Below are 4,975 nucleotides of genomic sequence, written 5' to 3'. Positions count from 1 at the left end.
CGTGTGGCTTAACATCCTTCCTTCAATTTTGAACACTGTTGCCTTTGTCACAGAGGTCTCCTACTTACTGTAACAACCACTAAAGACATCCCACCTGTTTAGTGCCTTGTGTGGACAGCTGTTCGAGGTTCCCTTTGTATATTGTTCAGATTCACTTCTCAGCTGCACCTTGGTGTTTTTCCTTTTCCCTAAGTGTTCTGGTGTAAAAGCAAAAGGAAAAACCCAATAGAGTAACAACCGTACATTTTATAGAGCACTTTTTGCTCCAAAAGATCCCAAAGTGTATACAATACTTTAAAAAATGATCTGAAGTCCATGTACACTTTACTTCAACCACCACTGAAATGTAATCAACTCTGGGGTGAAAAGCAGCAACTATTAACAGCACTATACAACAATTAAGGACAGACGGCACAGAGACAGCATAGTGACAAGCAGCGTGAAAATCCAGATATGATAGATAGATAGATAAATACTATTATTTATTTGTATTACATTAGTGCAATCAGGATCGGGGCCCCATTGTGCTAGACTCTGTACAGACAAATTAGCAAGCCACAGTCCCTCCCCAAAGAGTTTACAGTCTAGTTTAAGATAAAATATAATCAGTGGGTGTGGCATAAATGGAAAATATGCTACATACTCACAGAGTCTGATCAATTCCCACTAGAGACAATGAGAGCTTTCCCACTGACTTTAATAGATTTGGACTGGGTCCAAGGTGAGCAATTTGGCGAGAATAACAAGAAAGGAGTGAACTTGGTTTCTCCAGCTTCAATCTTGCGATACACATGATAGAAACCAAATCAGACTAGTAGCTGGGAGATGTTCCCACCCTGTGCTTCCTGCATAAGATACCAGATGGACATTGGTGCCATCCGGCCTCAACCTCACTAGCAGCCTGCACACCAGCTGGGAAAATCCCCTCATACCAAAAAAAGGCAGCTTAGCTGGGTCCGCTGTGAATCTGTCTTACTCTGTCTCTTCCAGGGAGACTCTCTTTTTATGTTCATTAGAAAAGAACAAACCATTCAGTCTGATATAGACCCTCATTAGCCCCTGCCACACATGCCGGAAGAGAGAACAGTACCCAGAAGAAAAAGCAGATAGCAAAAGAATTGCCATGGTGATTCCAGTAAGTCATAGAAGAAGGAGAAAAGCCAGTCAGCAAAGCCAGGTGCTCCCTCTCTCTTTATGATTTCTGAGCCCAAACCAACCTGGAGAGCCTAGAATCCCTGAGCATCTTGACTCAATTCTCTTCTGTTCTGAGGCCAACTTCAGGAAGTGAGTCTGATTTCCAAAGACATATCAGTTGACATCAACCAATCTCTCTATGGTACTTTTGAGTCACGCACGATTACTTACCCGAAAATAACTGAAAGGAATTCACCACTGAATACAAAGCGATGCCTGTATTAGAGACACATAATTGGCAGAGGGAGGCTCTGCAGCGTGACTGCTGAGAGACACATTATCCAGAAACAGCACCAACAGATTGCTCTGCTGATCCAGCAAGGGCTGGAGTTCCTGCACTTGCTCCAACTCGGATGTTAAATAAACCCACAAAACTAGGGGGCCTCACACAAATGGTTAGATTGTAAGGCCTTTGGGGCAGAGACTGGCTTTTAGGTTCCTTGTCTGGGACCCCTACGAGCTACCATCACAGTGCCAATATTAAATAATAATAATAAAGCATGATAGAGATGCAGGAGCATGGGCACACTACATTTGCTCTTTAAATAAAATGACTCCTTCGGGATCTCCAATCCTGTCTCCTATCTGCTCCCTTTGTCTCCTTCTCCCATTCTCTGCTTTGGTTCTTCTTTCTCTCTGCCTCCAATGTTTAGAACAGCCCTCCCTACCCCACGCGCCTAAACCTCTTCCTTTCCTCCCACTAACCCACGTGTTCCCTGAGGACACCTAGGCCATCTCCTCACCGATGCTGCCTCCACCAGGGCTGGTCAAAAATTCTCCACCAAAGCTCTTTTTCAATGGGTTTTCAATTCAGCAAAATGGTGACTTTTCATCGAAAACTGGAAACCCAAATCTTTGTGGCCAAAAACTGAAAACTTTGGGGGTTTGGCCAAAAAATGGTAGTTTTTGATATTTTGAATAAAGTAAAAAAAATGTCTAAGGAAACTTCCCCCGCCCCCCTGCCCCCACCATTTTCTTAATAGTTCTCATCTCCACCTCCCCTTGTACTGCCTTTTTCTATTCCAGTGGTTTTCAACCTTTTTTCATTTGCAGACCCCTACAAAATTTCAGATGGAGGCACGGACTCCTTTGGAAATCTTAGACACGGGTCCACAGACCCCAGGTTGAAAACCATGGTTCTATGGTAATGGCAACCTTTTGTGGACCCCTTAGACATAGTCTGCGGACCCCCAGGGATTCAGGGACCACAGGTTGAAAACCACTGTTCTATTGGATTTGAGTGTAAGATCTTTGGGGCAGAGACTTTCTGGTTCACAGACTTTCTGAAGTAGTGGGTTAAAAAATAAAAAAACCTTCCAGGCCAAAATGATGAACATGTATCAATATGCCTAGAGAGACAGGAAGAAATTGATAGACTAGATTAACACAAAGTTGGGCAAACTGGTTCAGCAAAAGATACAGCTAGCCTTAAGGCCCATTGCATGTCACTTTTACACCAGTTCACAACTGCATCTTTCTAAAGTGTTTGTTTTTCTGTTTCTTGCCTTCTTGATCTGTGTGGCCCAGGCCAGGTGGGAAGTGACATGGCCATTTTGGACAAGAGGAATGTTGGTTTTGCTGTATCATGCTGCTGATGTCTGTTGTTTCCTATGGAGCCACCAGAGCTGGCCTGCAAGGAATTGCAATATTTTTTTCTTGAGACTCATGTATTATGCGGCAGGGAACAGTCTTCAGAGCCGCCCTGCAAGGAATTAGCTGAACTCTCATGCTTTGCAGCTGGGACTGTGATTTTGAAGCCATGGACTTCACTGGACTCTGGTGCAGCAAAGGATAACAAAGCGTGTGACAGTGAGGAGCCCCGAGGTGTCCTGGGGCCGATTGTTGGTCTTTAGCATGTGATCAAAGGGAACTGGGACAGTGGCATTCTCAGGGGGCTGCGTGAACCCATCCTCAAAGCTGATAACACTGAGACGCAATCGCCATAGCAGCTGTGTGCTGCTTAACTGCGCACCCACTAAATGTTCCAGTAAGGAAAACAAACAGCAGAAAGGACTGTTAGGAATTCCTGCACAGCAAGGAAATAGACTCTCCTTTCAGAAAGACCTGACCTGCTTCTGACCTGACTTAAGTGCCATCTGAATCTAGTTCTCCACAGAAGGTAACTCCGACATTTTTACAGCAGGCTTGCAAAGAACATGGGATTATCTATGTTTCTTGCATAAATTATGTTTTCCACTACATTTCCCAAGCATTGAGCTGTATGTAAGGGCTCCATTAATGTTACTTCATGAGGCCAACATGGCAAAGAAATATGGAGTTGCACAATATAGGCCTGGAAAAAATGTGGCAAGCTCTGATTTTTGCCAGACTTCCTACCGCCATACACACACACTCTTTAAACAAACTAGGTTATAAAATGCAGAGCTCATTTCAACAAGCTGCTGGGATCATTAAAGAAAGTGGGGAAGTCTGCAACCTTCCAATAAAACATTGAAAGCTGGCAGTGTTGAGATGAGAAAAAGTCTATTGGCTGAAAGCAGTTTTAGTGACAAATTACCCTCTTTCTCTCTGCCCCAAATCTAAAAGAGTGGACCCTGTTTCTCAGTATCCTAAGATAATGCAGGAGCGTCAACATGTCCCCATACAAATCATCCCGGAGCTCCCAGGCCAATTTCAAAGCCGTTATAAAACCAGATATATTCAGCCCCAGGCTGTGAAATATACAGAAATTGAGGAATCTGTAAAGAGCCTAACCCACTAACAAGCCACATCAGGATTGTCTGTATTAATGGTTGGGGTTTGATGGCCGTTTGTGAGGGGAGAGGCATTAGCAGCTTTGTGTCACTGGGAATGTGTGGCCGTGCAGAGAGAGAGAGAGAGAGAGAGACTTGGGAAGCTGCTGCTGAGCTGCTCAGCCTGAGGATCTCATTGCCAGCAGGGCAGAGTACTCTCAAAAAATATTTACTTTGAGCAGAAACTATTTATAGTGCCAGTAATCTGCATGGAGACACAAAAGTGTTTTGTTGCAAAGTGAGTGGTGGTGCGCTGCTTCTGGACAATTTCACTCCACAAGGTTATACTGTTCCCCAGCCCTGCCACTGGTCCCACGGCATCTTGTCTCCTCTGCTGTTTAACCAAACACTTCTTTAAATGTTTGTCCCAGCTATTTAGTTGCTTGAGTCTGATCGCAACCTCTTTCCAGAGAATATGCATTTTTCTAAGAAATAAAAAAGGCTTTTCTTTTCGAATGCATCCGATGAAGTGAGCTGTAGCTCACGAAAGCTTATGCTCAAATAAATTTGTTAGTCTCTAAGGTGCCACAAGTACTCCTTTTCTTTATGTATGTAGAGAGAGGCAGCATATGTGAGCAGATCTCAGATTTAGATCTAATAGTGAGCTATGCTACCACTTGATGATGATGATTCATACAGTTTAAGGGCAGAAGGATCCATTAGATCAGGGGTTCTCAACCATTTTCTTTCTGGGGCCCCCCCAGCATGCTATAAAAGCTCCATGGCCCACCTGTGCCACAACCACTGATTTTATGCCTATAAAGCCCAGGGCCGGCGTTAGGGGGTAGCAAGCAGGGCAGTTGCTTGGGGCCCCACACCACAGGGCCCCGCCGTGAAGCTAAGTTGCTCAGGCTTTGGCTGCAGCCCCAAGTGGCAGGGCTCAGGGACCTGGGCTTCAGCCCTGCGTGGTGGGGCTTCAGCTTTCTGCCCTGGGCCCCAGTGAGTCTAATGCTGGCCCTGCTTGGCGCCCCCCCAAAACCTGCTTGCAGCCCCCCGGGGGGCCCCAAATCCCTGGTTGAGAACCACTG

Source organism: Chelonia mydas, chromosome 13, assembly GCF_015237465.2.
Source record: "Chelonia mydas isolate rCheMyd1 chromosome 13, rCheMyd1.pri.v2, whole genome shotgun sequence".
Lineage (NCBI taxonomy): Eukaryota > Metazoa > Chordata > Testudines > Cheloniidae > Chelonia > Chelonia mydas.
The sequence above is the reverse complement of the archived record's forward strand: the minus strand, read 5'-3'. Positions refer to the sequence as shown.